The sequence below is a fragment of the Xenopus laevis genome, chromosome 9_10S, assembly GCF_017654675.1.
Source record: "Xenopus laevis strain J_2021 chromosome 9_10S, Xenopus_laevis_v10.1, whole genome shotgun sequence".
Lineage (NCBI taxonomy): Eukaryota > Metazoa > Chordata > Amphibia > Anura > Pipidae > Xenopus > Xenopus laevis.
In genome coordinates, this window is record NC_054388.1 from 13,146,752 (window position 1) to 13,169,751 (window position 23,000).

A 23,000-nucleotide genomic window follows, 5' to 3' on the forward strand; every position below is an offset into this window, starting at 1 on the left:
CTTATTGCACGAGGCTATAGTTTCAGCTTGTCAATAACAGCAATGATCCAGGACTTCAAACTTGTCACAGGAGGTCACCATCTTGGAAAGTGTCTGTGACACTCACATGCTCAGTGGGCTCTGATTGGCTGTTGAGAAGCTAAGCTTAGGGCTCGTCACTAATTATCCAGCAGAAAATGAGCTTCCCCTGTAATATAAGCTGATGCTACAGGTTTGCTGATTATTAAATTCTGATGCTAATTGCACTGGTTTCTGTGCTGCCATGTAGTAATTATCTGTATTAATTACTAATCAGCCTTATATTGTGACATTTCTATTCTAGGGGGCCCATTTACTTAGCTCGAGTGAAGGAATAGAGGAAAAAAACTTCGAATTTCGAATGTTTTTTTTTTGGCTACTTCGGCCATCGAATGGGCTACTTCGACCTTCGACTACAACTTTGACCCGAACGATTCAAACTAAAAATCGTTTGACTATTCGACCATTCAATAGTCGAACAAAAATCGTTCGGTCGATGGATTAAAATCGAAGGATTTTTCATTCGATCGAATGAACAGCGCTAAATCCTTCGACTTCGATATTCGAAGTCGAAGGATTTAACCCTCGATGTTCGACCCTATTTAAATCTGCCCCTATGTGTACTGTATATTGTGAGTGGGTCCCTAAGCTCAGTAAGTGACAGCAGCACAGAGCATGTGCAGTGAATCAGCAGAAAAGAAGATGGGGAGCTACTGGGGCATCTTTGGAGACTTTACTGCTAAAGGGCTGTGGTTGCCTTGGGCTGATACAGAAGCGCAAACCAATGTACAACATTTCTAGCTACTTCTTTAGTTAAGCTTTAGTTCTCCTTAAAAAAAATGCAACCAGTGTTCAGTTTTTACTTGATCTTTAATTTGCAGCAGGTAGAGTTCGCTTGGTAATATCTGATTACTAGGGGTCCAACAATGCAGCAACGGGGGGATGAATTAAATAAAAATCTTGATTTCACCTGATGATGCTAAGTGATACATTAGAGAGCATGGAACGCATTCTTTTTTTTTTTTCCAACCCAACTTAACTACGCAACATCCATTTAAAACGACATAACATTTAAATGACATTCCGTTGAAATCTTCCATTTATAAACATTCTGAAGTGCAAGTTTCCAACGAAAGAGAACGGACGGGCATCAGACCTTTTCGAAATTTAGATAATTAAAAACAAATATATGGGCTTTTGCTAAACGGGTGTGTGTCCTGCAGTGGGCATTAGCTTGTGCACCCACTCCTAAACAAATAATGGCGTTAGCTAGCAATTATATAAAACATATTCTGACTGCCTATTCCTATGCAGCGGCGCAAGCTCAGCGTTTTTACACTGTCTCAATACTGCTCTATATGGCAAACAACCAGCTTGCCGGCTCCAATCAATAGCAAAAGAGACACCAACAAAATGCTCTGTGTTCAGTTAGTTATAATAGAGGCAAATGGGAATGTAGATGAACAGCATGAAGGAAATGGATTTAAGCTAGTACAGGTATGGGACCTGTTATCCAGAATGCTTGGGACCTGTGGTCTTCCGGATACGTAATTTGGATCTTCATACCTTAAGTCTACTATAAAATCATGTAAACGTTAAATAAACCCAATAGGCTGGTTTTGCTTCCAATAAGGATTAATAATATCTTAGATTGTATCAAATACAAGCTACTGTTTTATTATTACAGGTATGGGACCTGTTATCCAGAATGCTCGGGACCTGGGGTTTTCTGGATAACGGATCTTTCCTTAATTTGGATCTTCATACCTTACATCTACTAGAAAATCATGTAAACGTGAAATAAACCCAATAGGCTGGTTTTGCTTCCAATAAGGATTAATTATATCTTAGTTGAGATCAAGTACAAGGTACTGTTTTATTTTTACAGGTATAGGACCTGTTATCCAGAATGCTTGGGACCTGGGATTTTCTGGATAATGGATCTTTCCGTAATTTAGATCTTCATACCTTACGTCTACTAGAAAATCATGTAAATGTGAAATAAACCCAATAGGCTGGTTTTGCTTCCAATAAGGATTAATTATATCTTAGTTTGTATCAAATACAAGCTATGTTTTATTATTACAGGTATAGGTCCTGTTATCCAGAATGCTCGGGACCTGGGGTTTTCTGGATCATGGATCTTTCCGTAATTTGGATCTTCATACCTTACGTCTACTCGAAAATCATGTAAAGGTGAAATAAACCCAATAGGCTGGTTTTGCTTCCAATAAGGATTAATTATACCTTAGTTTGTATCAAATACAAGGTACTGTTTTACTATTACAGGTATAGGAACTGTTATGTAGAATGTTTGGGACCTGGGATTTTCCGGATAATGGATCTTTCCCGTAATTGGGTCTTCATACCTTTAGTCTACAGGAAAATCCTTTAAACATTTAGTAAACCCAATAGGCTGGTTTTGCTTCCAATAAGGATTAATTATATTTTAGTTGCGATCAAGTACAAGCTACTGTTTTATTAGAGAAAAAAGGAATCATTTTAAAAAAAATTGGATTATTTTATTTTTATGTAGTCAATGGGAGACGGCCTTTACGTAATTCTGAGCTTTCTGGATAACAGGTTTCCGGATAACGGATCCCATACCTGTACAGAGAACAAGGAAATATTTTTTTAAAATTTGGATAAAATGGAGCCTATTCCATTCCATAATTCTGAGCTTTCTGGATAATGGGTTTCCAGATAATGGATCCCATACCTGTACCTTTTATCACCTTATCCATTTACCGTTATTTAGTTTTTTGATTTAACAGGGACGAAACTTCTTACTCCTGATTTTAGTTTAAGATTGTGCCAATTAGATTCACTCTTGTGTTTAGGACACCGTTGTAGGACACTGCCGAGGTACTGCAGTCATTTTAGCCCCTCCCCTTGGGAGCATGTGACTCGTAAAGGCTACGTACATACGGCTGTTTGAAATTCATGATGTGCGTCAAACGAAATGTGGCTGTTGGTGAACACACACACAAGTGCAGTGTAGGGTAGTCGGAGTCACTGTGCATCTGCTTTGGGAGAGTGAAGTTTAATGTGCAGATCCAGTGCAGGTACAAAGCAGGAGAATGTATATATTCAGTTTTTACCTAAATTGAGTCAATACATAATAGAAGTAAAAATGAAAAAGAAACAAAAAAAAAAAAAGCCACATTCATTGAAGCCAAGCAGAAATTCCCATGGACAGGCAAATTGCTTCGGGGTTATTTCACACTGTAGACTTGGGTATAATTGTGTAGCTGAGATTATAGAGCTCGGCATTCAGCTTTAATCAAGGGCAAGTTAAAAGGAAACTGTCACACGTAACCGTTCTGTCAGACTGTAGCGCATTCCACATATCGGTTTAATTTATTTCGTTCTAATTGTTTTTGAGATCCTCAAGTTAAACGTTTTTCCCTGCTAGTTTGTTGCACCAGGACAATGTTCCCTCAGCCGAACCAATTGCCCTTGGTACAACCAATTGCCCCCGAGATTTTGCAGCATCAATAAATAAAACATTATTTCGAGCTATTAAAATATATGTCTATATGGTATAAAAAGAATTATATATTTTTCTGTTAATAAGAAGAACAAATTCTCAGCAAGTAAAAAATCTATAGGGCTGCTCAACATTTTTAAAAAATATCATCAGCCCGCTTTCAGCTCAAGTTATGAACAAAATATAGAGAGAAGGAGCACACCCATTAAAGTAAAATGAGTGGTGCTAATCCATAGGGGACTCCCCACAAGGGTCTCCAGACAAGACTATAAATACTCAAAGTAATGGATAGCACACCCAGGGGCCCATTTACTTAGTTCGAGTGAAGGAATAGAATAAAAAAAACTTTGAATTTCAAATGTTTTTTTTGGCTACTTCGACTATAGAATTGGCTACTTCCACCATCGACTACGACTTCGAATCGATTCGAACTAAAAATCGTTAGACTATTCGACCATTCGATAGTCGAAGTACTGTCTCTTTAAAGAAAACTTCGACCCCTAGTTCTGCACCTAAAACCTACCGAAGTCAGTGTTAGCCTATGGGGAAGGTCCCCATAGGCTTTGGAACAATTTTTAGGTCGAAGAAAAATCGATCGATGGATTAAAATCCTTCGAACGATTCGAAGGATTTAATCGTTCGATCGAACGATTTTTCGTTCGATCGTTCGACCTAACTATTTGCTGTAAATCCTTCAACTTCGGTATTCGAAGTCGAAAGAATTTCCATTCGGCAGTCGAATATCGAGGGTTAATTAACCCTTGATATTCGACCATAAGTAAATTTGCCCCCCAATAGAAAAAAAATAATAGAAAAAAAAGGCTGCCTTTTTGGGTTTTTTGTCTATTTGTGCCCCTAAGGAAGACCTCTAAGGTCGAAACGCGTCGGGCTCTCTGTTTCATTATTTATTATTTTTGCATTATTTTTTGTATTTTTTTTATTTATTTTTTTAAATACATTTTTCTATTATTTTTTTTTCATATTGGGTGTTCTATCCATTACTTTGAGTATTTTCAACTCAAGTTATGGCTTCCCTGATATGTCCTTGTATATAGAGGTCACCTTTCTAAGAATTTCATCAAAGGCACCTATGCCGAGTGGCCCTTGGAACTAGACATGCGCATTAAATTACCAAGAAAGCCAGACCTGGAAGGTAAGATATTGAGATTTTGTTTGTATCCAATACAGCAGGTCTCATCTATATGGAAAAAATAACATATTCAGAAAAGGAATGTTAAAGGAACACACAATAAGGAATATTCTCATACTGTACTGTCGAAGGGAAATAATATGGCACCTTCCTCCCATATATATACAGTAAATACAAATATACAGAGAAGGAATGTTCTGGGCACATAATAAGCTATACCCTCATACTGTACTGTCTAAGGGAAACAATATGGCACCTCCTTCCCATATGGATATATATATAAATACAAATATACAGAGAAGGAATGTTCTGGGCACACAATAAGCTATACCCTCATACTGTACTGTCTAAGGGAAACAATATGGCACCTCCTTCCCATATGTATAAATACAAATATACAGAGAAGGAATGTTCTGGGCACATAATAAGCTATACCCTCATACTGTACTGTCTAAGGGAAACAATATGGCACCTCCTTCCCATATGGATATATATATAAATACAAATATACAGAGAAGGAATGTTCTGGGCACACAATAAGCTATACCCTCATACTGTACTGTCTAATGGAAACAATATGGCACCTCCTTCCCATATGTATAAATACAAATATACAGAGAAGGAATGTTCTGGGCACACAATAAGCTATACCCTCATACTGTACTGTCTAAGGGAAACAATATGGCACCTCCTTCCCATATGTATAAATACAAATATACAGAGAAGGAATGTTCTGGGTACACAATAAGCTATACCTTCATACTGTACTGTCTAAGGGAAATAATATGGCACCTCCTTCCCATATGTATAAATACAAATATACAGAGAAGGAATGTTCTGGGCACACAATAAGCTATACCCTCATACTGTACTGTCTAATGGAAACAATATGGCACCTCCTTCCCATATGTATAAATACAAATATACAGAGAAGGAATGTTCTGGGCACACAATAAGCTATACCCTCATACTGTACTGTCTAAGGGAAACAATATGGCACCTCCTTCCCATATGTATAAATACAAATATACAGAGAAGGAATGTTCTGGGCACACAATAAACTATACCCTCATACTATACAGTCTAAGTCAGGAGTCCCCAACCTTTTTTTACCTGTGAGCGACATTCAAACATTAAAAAGTTGGGGAGAAGCAGAAGCATGAAGATAGTCCCGGGGGATGCGTGACTGGCAGTCTAAAGGAGGCTCTATTTGGCAGTAGTTTTGATGCATTAGTCCCTGGATATATATGTTGTTGGTAGGTTCTGACAGCCCTTCCCAATTTAAATTTGTAGTAAATTCCAGTAATGGCCTGTCCTTCACCATAGAATGAATGTCCTCTGTGTAACTGTACCCGCTATTGGTGATGGGTGAATTTCCCGCAAAATTCATGAAACGACTAAAAATCCACAAAAAATCGTGAAATCTGAAAGCTCCTGAAAAAAGTCGTAAAATTTGAACGTTTTCACGAAAAAATTGTGAAATGTGCACGGTTTCACGGTTTCAAGCAATCTGCACAGTTTCACTTAAAATTCGAGCAATTCGAACATTTTCGCGATAAAATCGAGCAATTTGAACGTTTTCACTAAAACAGAGCAATTCGAACGTTTTCACTGAAAAAATCGAGCAGTTCGAACCTTGTCACGAAGAAATTGTGAAAATCTGAAATTGGCGCTGGCGAATTTCCACTGGCGAATTTTCACTGGACATTCGTGAACTTTTTCGTGAAACGTGGAAATTTGCCGCAAATTCGTGCCAGGTGAATTTATTCGCCCAACACTACCCGCTATGCCAGTTTGCATGTACAGAAGCTGGAATGAATGGTGCAAATGTTTTGGGCAGAAACACACAGACTAATATACGTTTTCTCTGCCAGATTCAGAGCGAATGCAGCGCCGCACTCCCTGTCCTGCCATGAAGGATTCTGTGGAGTCGCAGACAATACGGCTTTCCTCACACTGCAGACCTATTAGTATTCTCCTTTATTTGGCTGCATGTTACGCAGAGCAGGAATGCTGTATAAAACGGGTTTTCCCACACGTATGAAGCAGCGTGGAGGATGAATGGCAGGTGCCGTGTGTTAGAGCCAGGGGATGGGTGATTATGTGCCACACACACCGGGAAGCTGCCAATGTGCTGACACAGACGGACTCAAGGTCACAGTCAGGACAAGCCACAAGTTCTCACTTAGGAAGTCGCTGAAAAAAAACCCAAAACAAATGGCTCTGGTTTCGCTCCCCCCGCAAGTCACTTTGGGAGATGCCCTTTGTCTCCCGGGAGCTGAGTGGCTTGTCAATGAGGGAAACGCACTTTGTGCCACTGTACGCCAATGCAAATAAGCATGAATACTATTGTAATCGGGTGCCCGAGAGGGAGGATTCGCACAGCAGCTTTAATAGGAACACGTGTTTCTCTTGTGTCGGCCCAACAAAAGGGACAGTATTAACAGTACAGTCTAAGAATGCAAATCGGTGCAGAAAAGCGCTCGTAAAATACAAGTTGACCAGTTCACGCCCAGTAACTATTGCCATCAGTATTGTTACATTTCTATAGTACAGGTATGGGATCCGTTAGCCGGAAACCCATTATCCAGAAAGCTCCGAATTACGGAAAGACTGTCTCCCATAGACTGCAGTATAATCCAAATGTTTTAAAATGATTTCCTTTTTCTCCGTCATAATAAAACAGTACCTTATACTTAATCCAAACTAAGATATAATTAATCCTTATTGGTAACAAAACCAGCCTATTGGGTTTATTTAATATTTACATGATTTTCTAACAGGGATGCACCGAATCCAGAATTCGGTTCGGGATTTGGCCTTTTTCAGCAGGATTTGGATTCAGCCAAATCCTTGTGCCTGGCTGAACCGAATCCGAATCCTTATTTGCATATGTAAATTAGGGGCAGTAAGGGAACTCATGTGACTTTTCGTCAGAAAACACGGAAGTAAAAAAAATTTCCCCACTTTTTCCTTCCCCACCTCTAATTTGCATATGCAAATTAGGATTCGGATTTGGTTCTGTATTCGGCCGAATCTTTCACAAAGGATTCAGGGATTCGGCCGAATTCCAAATAGTGAATTCGGTGCATGCGTATTTTCTAGTAGACTTAATGTATAAAGATCCAAATTACAGAAAGATCGGTTAGCCGGAATACCCCAAGTGCCGAGCAGTCTGGATAATAGATCCCATACCTGTATATGAGGTTGAAAAACATCAACATTTTGCCAAAGTACTACATATACTGTATATGGTGGGATTTATGGTCTTGGTGCATGTTTTGGTGCTGAATCTCTCCATGTGTTAGAGAAGGCCTGTTCCTTCTGCACCCCTAAAATTGACTCCACTCATTGCCCCTAACATCTAACAATTCATATCACAGATTTTGAATCCCAGAGCTCATATTCCTTAACCCCCAGCCTTGTGAGCCTTGTTGTGGATTGGTCACTATACATTGCAGTGTTATTAACCTTCTATTGGGAAAGAATAAATTATTTGAGCCCTGGTTGTTTTAGGCTGTAGCACCGGAGGGGCCTGGGGTAAGCAGACTCTATTGCCATTCAGCTGTTGATAAACTGCATCTCCCAGCATCATGTGACCTACCTCCGCTATAGCCAGGTGTGTTACCCATATTTGCACCCTCCAGGATATGTAATTGATGTTGGGTCTGCAGGCCTGTAGCGCAAAAGCAGCAGTCAGCAGTACGACAGCCGATATTTCCCTTCATTTATTTCATGGGCAAGTGGGATCTCAGCCACTGCTTCATCTCTCAAGTCTTTCACGCTAGAGTTCCCCTTATCCCGGGACCCCCACTCTCTCCTTAATGCAGCATCCCTGGCGCACAATGCAAATCACTGGACTCCAGCTGCCGCTCTCTCTCTCATACACAGACTGCACTGCAGTGCTGAGATCCTTTCCCTCCTGCAATCAGACGTGCACACTCCCAGGCTGAGTCAGCACATTCCCCCCATTTTTTTTTTCTTTTAATTGGTCGATCTGTGAATAACACACTTTCATTTTATTCCAGAATAGAGCAATTCATTAAGGCTTCCCCTGCCCCCTCCACCATCCTGTCAGTTTGCCTGAGAAAGTGAAAAATGATATTGCCTCCAGCCAATCACTTTGCACCTTTCACCTTGTCCCCCCACAACACAAGCACCCATGCTTTTATTTTCTCATCCCCTCTTACATTTTAGTTAAACGTCTACTTTATATTCAAATCACTTGTTCTATGCAAAATGATGCATGATTATGGTTAAACCTGCTGTCTACACTTATACAGAGCTTTATAATAAAGGGCTACTCTGTTCCTCTCTGCCCCGCATTGCTGACAATCTATACTTTCTGCCTGAGGCTTAATGAGAATTGTACAGGGTCACAAGTGTTTGACACAGAATCAAACTAATGCCAGCCAGGGAATCCTGGGAATGGATGAGATCAAATGGTACCTGAAGATATTTCCATTATTTAAAAGAAGCAGCAATGGATTAACATTAAAGATAGTAGGTTCTATAGCTACTGTGGAGCCTGGGGTCTGAAATTTGGGTGCAGTAGAGTGGGTGCCTCTTCTCCAGTTGCCTCTATATTTGCAAAATTAAAGGTTTTCTCCAACAAAAAGTTAAACGCTCCTCGCTATAGCTGTTTGAAACCGGGAGATCTGGTCTATACGCAGAGACTGCCCCAAAATAGTGAGTGAAGAACACCTTTTAAGGCAAACTTTAATGACACATTCTAAAAGTGACGACAATTTCATAGTCTACATTCCTCCAACCAGAGTTAAACCAATAAACCATATCTCCAGTTACAGTTCTTACCATGCACCCAAAAAGTAACCGATACCTCCTACAAGGAACTTGTCTGCTCCCGTCAATGTTTCTTTGGGAAGTCATGCCAAATACCCAAGCAAGATATTTCATTAGTCGGAAATTGATATTGCAAACCAAAATGAATTTAGCACCTTATTCTAAATATTATTGTATATTGTCACCACTCAGGTTAACAGTCCTGCTATATGTTAACAAATTAAATTAATGCATTAAATTAATAAGGTAGAAGGAAGCCAAAGTGTCACTGACCTTTTTACTGCTTACCTGCGCAAAGGTTGGTTTCATTTTCAGAATTTAGAATTATTTCATCAAAATAGTTTTTTTCTTTTTGTTTTATTTTAAAAACAATTTAAAAAAAAAAGATGAAAAAAATGGAGACTAAGGGAGATGGACTTTCTGTAATTCAAATCTTTCTGGACAATGGGTTTCTGGATAACGGAAGCCATACCGGTGTACATATTTTTACACAGATAAATAGATATCGTGCGTGTGCGGTGCACTCCAGTAGACAGTCAATTCACGCCAGAGTATTGAAAAATGAATGCACTCCTGGACTTCATAACGCAGTGAAAAAAGTGAAACATTTATTGTCAACATTTCGGTTATTGTCAGCTATATACAGTATATCTATAAGGGCAGAGACAAATGCTCAGATTCGGGGAGATTTAGTCGCGCCCGGCGATCAATCGACTCTACTTCGGGCGACTAATCTCCCCTAACTGCCTTCCCGACGGCTAAAATGTAAATCGCTGGCAAAATGGCACTCGGAGCACTTCGTTTTCCGAAGTCGTCCGAAGTTGCCTTTACATTCTAGCCGGTGGGAAGGCAGTTCGAGGAGATTAGTTGCCTGAAGAAGAGGATATTTGTCGCCGGGCGACTAATCTCCCGAATCTGAGCGTGTGTCTCTGCTCTTAAGCAGCACATAAAAACTGCAATCACAGGACTTTTGAAGTGAAGTGACTTTTGTTTTTATTATTTAGCCAAACCAGGTAATCAAATGATTCTATATGTTAAAAAGTATTTCCTTTTTCTCTGTAATAATAAATCAGTACTTAATCCCAACTAATTTATCCTTATTGGAGGCAAAACAATCCTATTGAGTTTATTTAATGTTTAAAGGATTTTTTTTAGTAGACTAAGAAGGTTATTTATTAAAGTCTGAATGCAAAATACTCAAAAAAATTCCATTTTTTTTAAACTATAAAATCTGAGTTTTTAGTGGGAAAAAACCTCAAATTTGTTTTCAGGAAAAATTCCGAATCTGAAAATCCTCCATCCCAGACCTGTCGAGGTTGTATATAAGTCAATGGGAGAGGTCCCTATCCTATTTGGAAGTTTCTGTTGTCTGTGCTGGAATTAGCCTAAAAAAATCTGACTATTTCTGGCTTTTCGGGAAGATTTGTAAAAAAAAAAAATACTGCACGAGTTAGATTTTCCCCGATCTGATTAAATCGTTCTTTTTTTAAAAAAAAATAAATAAATAAGGTCAAATCGTGGATTCTAGTTTGCTCTGACTTTTTAAAATAAAATCAGAAAAAAATGGAAAAATTCTGGGAAGATTCCTTATCTGGAAAACCCTGGATCCCGAGCAATCTGGATAATAAATCCCATACCTGTATAGATAGATACAAACTCAATAAATATGGAGTATGTAAAGGGATTTTTTTTTAATAGTTACATTAATTTCATCCAAGTGAGTTTTTTTAATATATTTTTGGGGGACCCAGAGGCGAAATTGGTGTATGCTTCGTTTGATTTTATTTCCTGCAGAAATATTCCAGTACTTGTACAAAATATGTGTGTTATAGTAGGGCAAGATCGAGAGTTTTACTAGACCCAAAATACCCTGGAAAGTGTCATTTAATGCAAGTTGGCCCAACTTGAGTGGCCTGTGGTTTTATGTTCTAGTTGAACTCTAAATATATTATTTATTTTAAGAAAATTCATGGAAAGTTCAGTTGAACACAAATCTGAAATGAATTCCGTGTTTAGCATCAATGTCAGTAATACGGATTCTTGCAGATATTGTCCTCTAGGAGAACTCTCACTCACTCTTTCTCTCATGGGGCCGTTTGTCTGGGTTTTACATGTATAACACTACCGGAAATCCCAAATGGGAATAAGAAAGAAGAACCAGGAAAGAAAATTTCACTTTAAAAGTAAAGATTATTCTGTTTGGAATAATCTAACTTTAAACTGAAATTTTGGTTTTTCTTCTATTATATATAAATACAGGTATAGGATCCCTTATCCGGAAACCCGATATCCAGAAAGCTCCGAATTACAGAATGGCTCTTTCCCATAGACTCCATTATTAAAAATGATTTCCTTTTTCTCTGTAATAATAAAACAGTAGCTTGTACTTGATCCCAACTAAGATATAATTAATCCTTATTGGAAGCAAAATCAGCCTATTGGGTTTATTTAATGTTTAAATTAATTTCTAGTAGACTTAAGGCATGAAGATCCAAATTACGGAAAACCCCAGGCCCCGAGCATTCTGGATAACAGGTCCCATACCTGTATACAGTTTTTATAAAATGATTTAGCTAAAATCTCAGCCATAAAGCAGGGCAAAGCTGCTGCTTACTTAGATAGGATCTGTGTAAAAATTAAATGCAATCTCAGCCACAAAGCAAGGCAGAACTGCTGCAGTCTAATTTAGACTTTAAGGGGGTTATTTATCAAATTCCGAATTGATCTCAATATTTTCTGTTACAAACTCCGATCAAATCTGCTAGGGTTTTAGACTCTTATTTACTATTAAAATTTCCAGAAAATTTGCTTTGCAGGAAAAAATCAGATTTTCACGATTTTTTCTGAATTTTCACCCGAAAACTTCGGGGTATGGCACGAAAACCAGCGCACATCAAAAAATCATTGGGACTTCTCCCACTGATTTATATGCGACCTCAACAGGTCTGAGATGCTGGATTTTCAAATTCAGACTTTTTCATCCTAGGGGTTTAATAAATTCCCGAAAAATTCATGATTTTTTAAAAGTCAGATTTTATATAAAAAAAATCAGGAATTTTTCATGATTTTTGCATTCGGAGTTTAGTAAATAACCTCCTTAAACTTGGACAAATTTTACCAATTTGAAAACTGGAATCAAATTCTACTTAACTCGATTCAAGTTTTTTTTTCTCAGAAAAAAACTTGAAGGCTACAAAGATGTCCAAATTGACTTATACATCTCGGCAGATTTTAGGTGGAGAATAGTCGTATTCGAGTTATTAAAGGGCCAGAGTATGATAAATTAAAACTTGAATCGAGCTTGGATAATTCACAATTCGAATTTGAGAGTTTTGACCATAAAAAAAAGATTTGAATTCGAATTTTCAATTCAACACTTAATAAAGCTGCCCCTTAATATCTTATTATTTCAGTATCTTTATTTTATAGGATGATGCTGTTTGCAAGATTTGTTATTCATATTTTATCTTATTGTTTTCATAATTTAATCAAAAAAAAAAAAAAAGGATTTGACTTTTAATATCACTATAATTCTGCCTAAATTTAGGGGCACAAAAGATCTAGGAATAACCTTTTAGCTGCAATGTCTTGCTTTGGCATTAAGGGGCAGATTTATCAAGGGTTTAATTTCAAAGTACAAAAAATTTCGAAATTCGACCATCGAATTTGAAAAACTTTGAATTCGAATATCGAATTCGAAGTTTTTTCACCGAATTTGGCAACCCTACGATCGAATAAAAATCGTTCCATCGAATGATTTTAGCGTACGATCGAAGGATTTTTATTCGATGTGTAAAGGCATAGAAAAAGTTTGTAGAAGGTCCCCATAGGCTAACATAGCAATTCGGCAGGTTTAATTTGGCGAAGTATTGAAGTCTAAGTTTATTTAAAGAGACAGCACTTCGATTATCGAATGGTCAAACGATTTTTACTTCGAATCGAAGTTAATAAAAAGAAAACGATTAAAACTCACAATCATGTTTAATATCAGGCTTTCGTCTCCTACACAGATATTGTAACATGCAGAAATATTGCAGACTATCAGGAGCATTCTACTAAAGTCTACTAACAAGGTAGGACATGAAAACAAAGATCTAATAGGTAACTACATGTTTGTAAATGCATTTTGTCTTGTAAATGGAAGTCCCATACACACCGAATCCAAACCTGATCTGAACACATGAAACATATTTTGCTAAGAGCTATACACGTTGGGCCTCCAGTAAGGTCCCCAAACACAAACAGTCAAAGGAGTCATCTACTTGTAGTCTACTTAGGGATTTTTACCCATTTATTTGGATACAATAAGAACAGAACTGCACAGGTGCAGTCATATTATTTGATAACATTACACAGAAGGATCAACTAGCTTGGCCATAGTTCCAAATAAGCAGACCTTTGGCCACTTGATTGCTTATGTTCCTTCTTTGTAGCAACACGAAGACGTGCACAACCTCATCCGCACTCTACAGCCCTACTCTTAATAGCGATATGTTGTATTTCATTTCCAAATGAAGGGTTGCTAGACCCAAGGCATTCACTTCATGTAAAATCTGTTTTTGCATTTTATGGGTGGGCTCTAAGACAAATTAATTTCATTTTTTTTTTACTATAAAATTTGAATTTATAGTGGGGAAAAAAAATTAAATTTTTCGGGATTTATTATTCCCTGAGGATGGAAAAAGTCTGAATCTGAAAATCCTCCATCTCAGACCTGTTGAGGTTGTATATAAATCAATGGGAGAGGTCCCCATCCTATTTGGAAGTTTCTGTGGTCTGTGCTGAAATTATCCTGAAAATCGGGCTTTTTGGGAAGAAGCAGGAAAAAACGGAGTTAAACTGCACAATTCAGATTTTCCCTCGAGTTTATCGTTCTTTTTTTTTTATAATAAATAAAGTCAAATCGTGGATTCTAGTTTGCTCTGACTTTTTCATTTTGATAATCCAAATTATGGGACGATTCCTTATCTGGGAAAACCCTGGGTCCCGAGCAATCTGGATAATAAATCCCATACCTTTATAGATAGATACAAACTCAATAAATATGTAGAGGGAATTTTTTTTAAAAGTTACATTTATTTCCTCCAAGTGAGTTTTCTTTATATATTTTTGTGTGCCTTGCTCTAAAACAAATTAATTCAAATTAATGACAGGACCTTGCTTGTATTGCTTTTTTCTCTCTGTATCATTTCTACAAATAATCTGCACACAATCAAACTCCTTTACAAATGTGTACAAGTTGCTCCTGTAACAGCAGTTCGTTGAGGGGTCTTTAGTAAGATATTGTAATACCAATGGAATGACCACGCAGCAACAAATAATTTTCCAATCTAAACCATAGCCATCAAGGCACTTCCTTAAAGGGATACTGTCATGGGAAAAAACATTTTTTTCAAAATGAATCAGTTAATAGTGCTGCTCCAGCAGAATTCTGCACTGAAATACGTTTCTCAAAAGAGCAAACAGATTGTTGCAGCAGCTCCCTAACACAAGATAACAGCTGCCTGGTAGATCTAAGAACAACACTCAATAGTAAAAACCCATGTCCCACTGAGACACATTCAGTTACATTGAGAAGGAAAAACAGCAGCCTGCCAGAAAGCATTTCTCTCCTCAAGTGAAGGCACTCGTCACATGACCAGGGGCAACTGGGAAATTGACAAAATGTCTAGCCCCATGTCAGAAATCAAAATTGAATATAAAAAAATCTGTTTGCTCTTTTGAGAAATGGATTTCAGTGCAGAATTCTGCTGGAGCAGCACTATTAACGGATTCATTTTGAAAAAAATGTTTTTTCCCATGACAGTATCCCTTTAAGTGCTGAGATCCCAGAATCCGATTTTTCATCTCCAATTATGCCAACATTACGATCTCTCTTTGTATATTCACCTTTCCTCGGCCATCTGCATTAATGTGTACATTATCCTTGCTGGTGTGAAAAGAGGAATAAGGCAATTTAGAGAGGCTGGTCCCCCTCCTGCTCTAGAGTAAAGGGCAAATACATAGTGATATCCAACCTAGAGCCATACAGCTCTACTGTTAGATGCAACATCCTCCATAGAGCTAATTCACTTTAGTCCAGCTATAGGGATGGAAAATGTAAACTGTACCCGGAACAGAGATAAGACTGGCTGAATCTATTGAGTAATTATGACTGAAAGCACAATGATCGGATGGAAGGTGCCAGTGAGAGAATTGGTCCTATTTCATCTAAAATGCTAGACAGACTGCAGTAACATTTAATCATAATTGGAATGAGGAGGAACAAAACATGTAGGGATCATAGAGCCGGGCCATGCAAAGCTTTGGTCAGAAAGGCAGGAAAAAGTTCACAGTAACAGGCATAATTAATAACATAGCTTACACATGGGTCGATAGGTAACCAATTCATACTATTGAGGTGGTATTTGGATTTATTGTTCCCATGACATGAATTTCACACAAGAGACTGAATGCCATAGGATTTCCAATCCCTTGTTCCATGGGGTGGAAGGAGAAGTGTCTTGGACTCCTAAGATTACTAGACCTGGGTCTGCCATGGGTGCAGACTTAGTAAAATGGGCTCTGTCACAACTTTTTGGGTGCAATAATTACTTCTTCCCTAGGGCAGAAAACTATCGGTGCTAGGTGATTTAATGATGGCAGATTTTATTAACTTCTTTAAGAGTGTCTTGGATAATTTATTGAACAAGCATAATATCCAAGCCTTTTGTAATATTCAGTTGGTATAGGTAGTGGTGTCACTATAGAAGAAGCAGACACAAAGGTGCCCTCTGAAGCCATTCTGCTCCCTGTAAATTCAGCTCCCACTAACAAGCTTTTACACGGACTGGTGCGTACCATCAGATGGGGAGGGTGTCTGAGTTAGTTGCCAGGGACTATTGTGAATCCTAGTCCTGGCCTGGGCTACGGGGCCCAACACGGAACAGCACAGTGAGAGAGCATCTTTGTATATAGAGAGTTTCTGTTCTTTTTAGAAGCCCTGTCTGTTGTGAACTGTGTGTGTAGTGGGGGTTGTGTGCAAGAGAGGAGGAGGAGACAACCAATGTCATAGACCCCTGGATTTAAGAAAACAAAACGTGGCCGGCTAGATTTTCCTGGTGGTGCCTCTCGCTGGCCCTGCCGCAGTCAGCTCTCTGAATATTTAATGTCCTGATGAGTAGGTCCACCTGCTGACACAGTCAAAGTGCTACAACAATACACACACCAGTACAAGATCATCAATTGACTTTTCTCTTACTCTGCTGGGTCAGCGATCCCCCCTCCCCCATTGCTAACCCTTTGTGAGCTGGACCAGAGCACAATTTGTTAGAGCAGGCCTTGAACTTTCTGGCACAGAGACAATTCCCTGTTTAGTCAGCAAAGCTTTTGTAATCATATCATTGGTGTATATTGCACACAAGGCTTTTCTCATGTGCCCCTTGTTGTAGTCAACAGTCAAGGTTGCCCATTGCAATGTCCATGGTGTCATATTTTTTAGACCTGAAGAAACAGCTCTTTGGTAGAGTGGACACTTAAAACTATGCTGATTGGATTGGAGAATCTAGCCTAGTGTGGCCCCTAGTAGGCCTGGCAAATACTGAACTTTTGTAGTTTCACAATGTGCTTTGCTAAACATGCAATTAAGTGATCAGTGCTGATGAGCAGGGTTGGAGATCTCCCCCGTATAGTGTCTTTGTGGCAGACCCCTACCGGAGATACATACTTCTTTACATTCCATAGCACTGGCACTTTCATATGGATATATAAAGAAGTATGTCTCCCAAATAGGGTGCGAGCTCCTAAGGGTCCAGATTTGCAGGCAGAAAGAAGCACCGGGGAGGCTGGATAATAGGAGGCAGCAAGTTCAAGTTTAATTCAGGATCTGTGTGAGGCAACACCAACCTTACTCTTATCAAACAGGCAACGAGCTCCTTTCCAAGGGCATGCACTGTAGGGTATATTCAATATCTGCTAGCTATGGATGGATAGAACCTGTTGCCATACAATTGTTAATATACAGGAGGCAGCATATCCCTCTCTCATGCAGGGCTACCGATAAACTGGTTTATAATGGAAGTCAATGTATGTACAGGCATGTGAAAAGATACATGTGTTTACTTAGCAGGTGTAGGGAAAGGTATTTCTGTAGTGCAGTGTAGTACTATCATGTTTACAGTGCAGGGATATGAAAGGCTGCGACTATTTACAGTTCATTACCATGGAAGGATATGGCAGTATCTAAGTGCTTATCCTGCAGATATAGTAAAGGGTGCACTTGCTTACTTAGCAGTTAGTCATATGAAAAAGTTTGGGAACCCCTCTCAGCCTGCATAATAATTTACTCCACTTTCAACAAAAAAGATAAGTGGTATGTCTTTCATTTCCCAGGAACCTCTGGGTACTGGGGTGTTTTCTGAACAAATATTTTTAGTGAAGTGTATGAAAGTAAATCAAATGTGAAAAACTGGCTGTGCAAAAATGTGCTAATTTGAATGCATGTAACTGCTCAATATTGATTACTGGCAACACCAAATTGGTTGGATTAGCTCGTTAAGCCTTGAACTTCATAGGCAGGTGTGTCCAATCATGAGAAAGGGTATTTAAAGTGACCAATTGCAAGTTGTGCTTCTGTTTGACTCTCCTCTAAAGACTGACAGCATGGGATCCTCAAAGCAACTCTCAAAAGATCTGAAAACAAAGATTAATCAGTATCATGGTTTAGAAAAGGCTACAAAAAGCTATCTCAGAGGTTTAAACTGTCAGTTTCAACTGTAAGGGATGTAATCAGGAAATGGAAGGCCACAGGCACAGTTGCTGTAAAACTCAGGTCTGACAGCCCAAGAAAAATACAGGAGCGGCATATGTGGAGGATTGTGAGAATTGTTACAGACAACCCAAAGATCACCTCCAAAGACCCGCAAGAACATCTTGCTGCAGATGGTGTATCTGTACATCGTTCTACAATTCAGCTCAATTTGCACAGAGAACATCTGTATGGCAGGGTGATGAAAAAGAAGCCCTTTCTACACTCATGCCACAAACAGTCGCTTGTTTTATGTAAAAGCTCATTTAGACAAGTCACAGTCATTTTGGAACAAAGTACTTTGGACTGATGAGACAAAAATTTGGTTATTTGGTCATAACAAAAAGCACTTTGCATGGCGGAAGAAGAACACCGCGTTCCAAGAAAAACACCTGCTGCCTACTGTCAAATTTGGTGGAGGTTCCATCATGCTGTGGGGCTGTGTGGCTAGTTCAGGGACTGGGGCCCTTGTTAAAATTAAGGGTCGGATGAATTCAACCCAATATCAACAAATTCTTGAGGATAATGTTCAAGCATCAGTCACAAAGTTGACGTTACAGGGGTTGGATATTCCAACAAGACAATGACCCTAAACACACTTGGAAATCTACAAAGACATTTATGCAGAGGGAGAAGTACAATATTCTCGAATGGCCGTCACAGTCCCCCAACTTGAATATCATGGAAAATCTATGGGATGATTTGAAGCAGACTGTCCATGCTCGGCAGCCATCAAATTTAACTGAACTGGAGAGATTTTGTATGGACGAATGGTCAAAAATGCTGCCATCCAGACACTCATCAAAGTCTATAGGAGGCGTCTTGAGGCCGTTACATTTGCAAAAGGAGCTCAACTAAGTATTGATGTAATATCTCTGTTGGGGGGCCCAAATTTATGCACCTGTCTAATTTTGTTATGATGCATATTGCATATTTTCTGTTAATCCAATAAACTTTATGCTGAAATACTACCGTTTCCATAAGGCATGTTATATATTAAAAGGAAGTTGCTACTTTGAAAGCTCAGCCAATGATAAACAAAACTCCAAATAATTAAGAGGGGTTCCCAAACTTTTTCATATGTAATATGGAAATATGAAAAATACAGCTGCTTTCTGTGAAGCTGCATGTATTTAACTGACTTTATTATCCTTTATCATGAATTTGAATGACTTATTATTCGGGTGTATAGGAAGAAGCAACTGAACGATAGACCTGTTTAACTGGTGGATTAATGATAAAGAAAGTCGGTACCTTCCCAATTTATATCATTTATATAATAGGTTTAGTATGTTGATGTATTGTTTGAATTTAACATTTTTAATTAAAAAAAAATAATTAAAAGTTAAGTGAAAATTAGTAATAGTTTAATCTGCCCTGGCCAGTTATGGGGATTAATACTATATAACATGCAGTGTCTGGTGCATATTATCCTTATTTACAAGACTGCGTAGTAGTGAAATCACAGCCGTTTTATAGCTGTGGATATTATTCCGCTTAGCAGGGGATACGAATGCCGTATAGTAGGAAACAGTTGATCTTATAAGCTGCATTAGGCGCTGAGTCAGTGATCCGGACCCTTGTTGTGGGCCATTAGCTTTCAGGGATGGCTTAATAGTTTCAGGTTTGACATCCATGTAATAGAGTATGTATTATATCAAGCTTATTACACTCTAGTGTACTTACTTTCTATAAATACAGATGTGATATTTATTTTATATGTGGTACTCGCATGAATAACTGTGCCTCAATATGACTCCAAGCAGTTAAAACTAATATTTTCTTTACACATTTGCACACACACACAACTTCAAGCTGCATGCACTTTATTCCTATTTATATACAGTCCCCATCACTGCCCTTCGTTGATTGTATCACAGTTCCTATGAATAAACGTTATATGCGTATCCCCGAAACTTGAGTTTGTATCAGGGCATTGAGAACTAAAATCAATGGGGGTTTCCAACCACACTGTAACCCTTAAATGAAATTTAATTTGGTTAGTTCTGCAGGCAGAGGATTCTGTGGCAACCGAACGGCACTAAACCAGGCAGTCAGTCCAGAAAGGGTTAAGCACGTTAAAGCAAAGGAGACAGAATTCGTTAGCAGCACAATAACAAGACGAGAATAAGGGGAAAATGCTTCTTACCTCTGTGGTTCCACTTCTGCCTGGTGACGTCCCATTTCCTAAGTCACTTACTGGCAGTGCCCGTTATGTTTCCCATAGACAAGCTCATTCCGGGCATCTGAAATGAAAGATAAATCAGGGCAGCCCAGAGAAGAGCCGGAATACAGGCCCGTGCCTGGAGGTCTCTCACCCCTCTCTCTGTCTCATTCTCTCTCTCCTTTGCAGCCACCCTGAGCTTTAAAGCTTCACAAACAATGTAGAATGAGTGCCACCGGGGAAAGTGATGATCACACTGAATGGGAGGCTATTATGGGCTGGATTTAGGCATGTGGCACAGCAAGAGAGGTCAGTGTATTGCTCACTCAGCACCGCTGTAATGGTATTCTCAGCCGGTCAACTTACCTGCCTCAACGCCCTCTCCTCCCACCTACGTCTCACACACCACTCAGATCAATAGCAATTTACAGGGAACGGCTGCTTCACTCTTAGTGAATATTGTAACGAACCCTTTAAAGGCGACTTACTAAAGCGTGCAAAGCCTTCCCGACGAGTTTGGTGCAATGCCTTTTGCCATAGACAAAAGCGATGTTACATCAATTGAGCCGGGATCTGATGGCAGGTTCATGTAGGATTATTACAGGTATGGGACCTGTTATCCAGAATGCCCGGGACCTTGGGTTTTCCGGATAACGGATCTTTCTATAATTTGGATCTTCGTAGCAATTACGATCTTTCTTGGAAAAGATCTTTCCAAGAAAGATTGATCGTTTCAACACACACGTGTAGAGCTGAATCGTCAGATATACAGATAGAAACCGTAGAATTCTACCTGTATCTGACGATTCAGCACTAACAATGGCCGATGTTTGGGTGTTTTCAAAGGCACCCGATCAAAATTTTACGTCCAGCCCGATCGACAAGCCGACTGATATCCAAGTCTTCTGCCGATATAGGTCGGTTCTTTTCCCACCATACACGCACCGAATATCGTACGAAAATTCGTTTTGTACGATATTATCTGTGCGTCTATGGCCACCTTAACTCTACTAGAAAATCATATAAACATTAAATAAAGACAATAGGCTGGTTTTGCCTCCAATAAGGATTAATTATATCTTAGTTGGGATCAAGTACAAACTATTGTATTATTATTACAGAGAAAAAGGAAATACATTTGAAAAGTTTTAATTATTTGATTATAATGGAGTCTATAGGAGACAGCCTTTATGTAATTCAGAGCTTTCTGGATAATGGGTTTTCGGATAATGGATCCGATACCTGTATAAGGGTTGGTTTAAAGGTTCTGGGAATATTTTCATTTTTAGCATGGCAAAGCAATATACAGCGATTTACATCCCCTGATTTTAAGTTTTCCCTTATTTTACACTGTTGTTTTGTGGTCCCACCTATGTATTATGCATAACACCTTTCTCTGATTTTACATTTTCCTGGATTTTACACCATTGTTTTCTGGTCCCCTGAAAAACAGAAAATGGGGTTCTACTGCTAAGTCAACATCTGGCTCATGCTGTATGTCCTCGTCAAACAGCATAGCTTGTCTTGCCTAGGAAAATAAGTAGGTTGAAAACTAGGGATGCACCAAATCCACTTTTTTGGATTCGGCTGAACCCCCGAATTTTTAGTGAAAGAATCGGCCGAATACCGAACCCGAACCCTAATTTGCATATGCAGATCAGTGAGGGGGAGGGAAAAATAGTGCCACGTATGAAGTGCTCGGCTAAAAAATGTACTTGTGTGTGACAAAAAGTCACATGATTTTAAGGATTCGGATTTGGTTCTGCCAGGCTTAAGGATTTGGCCGAATCCGAATCCTGCTGAAAATGCCCGAATCCTGGCCGAATACCGAATCCTGGATTCGGTGCATCCCTATTGAAAACCGGGAAATTGTAGAGTAGACACTCGAATGAGCAATCTTCCACCAGGCAAAATATTAAAGTAAAAAATGTCTTTATTGTATCATTATTACAGCCTAGGTTGAAAACCGTCAAAGGTAAAAATTGCAGAAATAATCATTTTTTTGGAAGACCACTCACTTATTTATCTGGCCTTGGTCCTGTAATAAGGAACGTTCTGTATAATCGGTTATACTGTAAATGATTAGGGGTTGTTGTATAATAAGGGTAATTTAACCCGTGAACCAATTAGAATATTATTTTTGATTGAATTTTCCCGGGATAAACGCTCAGACCTGTAACCTTAACTGCACTGCAGCGCTGAACCTAATTCTGTATCCCGCTGAAGGCACTGCAGTAATGAAGCCCCTATATACCACCTTGTTCTGATACTGGAAGCATTAGTGTAACCGAAACATATCACTTATAGCTTCTCTGTTAACCATTTGCTGTACCCCAAAGGTTTATCCTTTGCAGTAGACTCCGTAGCTGCAGTCAATAGACCAGATGTTCAAAAACATTTCTGAATGCGTTTGAGTAAAAACGAATTCTAAAGTTCGTGCCTAATGCAGGTTAATAATAAAGGTATCCCTATGGCATCTGGAAACACCGGAACAGTTCCCAAGCCGGGCAGGTTATATGAGTCATTTCTCACTGATAGCAGCACAACTTTTAACTTAACACTTTACATTCTATATGCCAACTGTAATTCT

At 38.9% G+C, this 23,000-nt stretch overlaps 1 long non-coding RNA gene across 2 annotated transcripts in view; it reads right to left on the reverse strand.

Moving 5' to 3' along the window:
- The window catches only part of LOC121398872, a 62,913-nt gene that overhangs the window by 34,168 nt on the left and 5,745 nt on the right, over positions 1-23,000 (reverse strand). For both annotated transcript variants that reach the window (XR_005964565.1, XR_005964564.1), the window contains exon 2: positions 20,396-20,492. This is a non-coding gene — a long non-coding RNA (uncharacterized LOC121398872). The remainder of the gene's footprint in view (positions 1-20,395; positions 20,493-23,000) is intronic.